Raw genomic sequence first — 1750 nt, 5'->3', positions numbered from 1 at the left:
CAAAGCGTCTCAATAGCCTGAATTTCTCGATATGACCAGAAACTCTTAACAAACCATCTAATGTATAACTTATCACAAAGCAAGGTATAACAGAGAAAATATCCATTGAAACTCACAGTCGATCAAGAGCTCATCGTTTTCAAAATTATATGTGTCTTGCACAATGTTTGACTGTTCCATTATATAGTTAATGAATTTAAAACAAAACAAAATCTAAGCAAATCTCGGTGAAAATCTTGGCTCGATGCACAATCTTTATCAGCAAGTAGTTAATCATTTTGCAGTTAAATATTCATGCACTAGAGAGAAGATGTTCCAACGTGGAAATGACCATGGAAGTCGTAAGCGACTAAACCTCTAAGGGATACTTTCCAAACCTTAACGAACGAGGAAGATAGGGGAAAATACCTGCATACAGCTGCAAGCAAGCATAGAGTCAGTATGAGGTTAACCAACTAAGAAAATTATCAGATACATGATGCTAGAAAGACGGGTATTCCTTACCTATAATTGGAGGGTTTTTGCATCAAGTAGCCTACATGTAACACAAAAAACCTCATTAGTTAACAAATTCATAATAGAGGGAACAATAAATACTTAGAAGAAAACCTTATGGTTTGTGGGTTTAGCTCTCAAGACAGATTGTCAAAGCAGAACCGCTCCTGCAACATTAGCAAACCATCGAGCCACCCTGGACAGATGTGGAAATCATTCAATCTCAACATCAGATAGAGTTCCAAAGCGGAAGAAAAACTCAGATAATGGAAACAATCAAAACCGCGTGAGGTCAAATTGTCAAGGTTACCTGCATTCGCAGGGCTACCCATAATGTCCATGGAAAACAACAGAAGGACCCTGCACTAGCCCAAAACCCTCACTAGACAAACCAGTTGTAGAGAAGCAAGATGCTAAGCGCTGAAGAAAACAACTAACACTACCCTATGTCGAGCGTGGAAAATTTGTTATGGGGTTAAACCCTAAACCCTCTCCACCATCGGATTGCTTAGCCGTGATCATTTGGCATACAGTGATACAAGTGTTAACTAGGATCAACACCAGCTAGTGAAGCATGCAGTGATCTCATCTACTTGCGTGCCACGAGATTCAACGTACACATGCCAGATAACCAAGGACAAGACATGGATGGCCCACCCACAGTGAACCATGTTAACTTTAATTGCTATAAACCATATACACAACACTAACTGCAAGGTTTGATGTACATGCACCAAAACTAAATAACTATTGTATGGTATATACAAGTTTAATTTATTACACATTAATAATTTGTAAATTCTCACCATAGGGCATGTATGGTTATGTAAATATTTATTTATTTATTATTTTTTTTAGTTTAAGATTTTTATTTGTTACACAATATGAAAAATATTTCCACAATGTAATAAACATGTCGCCATGTGATAACCATTGTTGCAATGCTACACTACATTGCAATTTATCCAATGTCAACTCTCTTCAGCCTCGGTCAAAAATAATCACTTTTTAATATTATTAATTAATATTATTCATTAATATTAATAATAAAAAATCGTCAACTAGATTAGTCAAACATAGATAAACGTTGTATAAAAATTCAACCCTTGGTAAAACATAGTCAAGCATAATGGTTAATCAAAGTATTTATGGTCAACCATGATCATCCATGGCTAACCATGGTCAATGGTTAGCTATATTAGGTTTATAATATTAGTGTTTATAATGTACGATTTAATATTATGACTTATAATAT

General features: G+C 35.2%; 1 long non-coding RNA gene across 1 annotated transcript; it reads right to left on the bottom strand.

Annotated features, from left to right (window-relative positions):
- Positions 1-229: 229 nt before the first annotated feature.
- On the bottom strand, positions 230-899 carry LOC149198637 (uncharacterized). The gene is made up of 3 exons (XR_016253213.1): positions 806-899; positions 505-691; positions 230-418 (listed from the first exon to the last, which is right to left on the bottom strand). It is a non-coding gene; the product is annotated as an uncharacterized LOC149198637 (long non-coding RNA).
- Positions 900-1750: the final 851 nt, after the last annotated feature.

Source organism: Pinus tabuliformis, chromosome 2_1 (genome assembly GCF_031772625.1).
Source record: "Pinus tabuliformis cultivar Carrire ecotype Pingquan chromosome 2_1, CPIR1, whole genome shotgun sequence".
Lineage (NCBI taxonomy): Eukaryota > Viridiplantae > Streptophyta > Pinopsida > Pinales > Pinaceae > Pinus > Pinus tabuliformis.
Note: the sequence above shows the minus strand (reverse complement) of the source record. Positions and strands in the feature narration are given on the sequence as shown.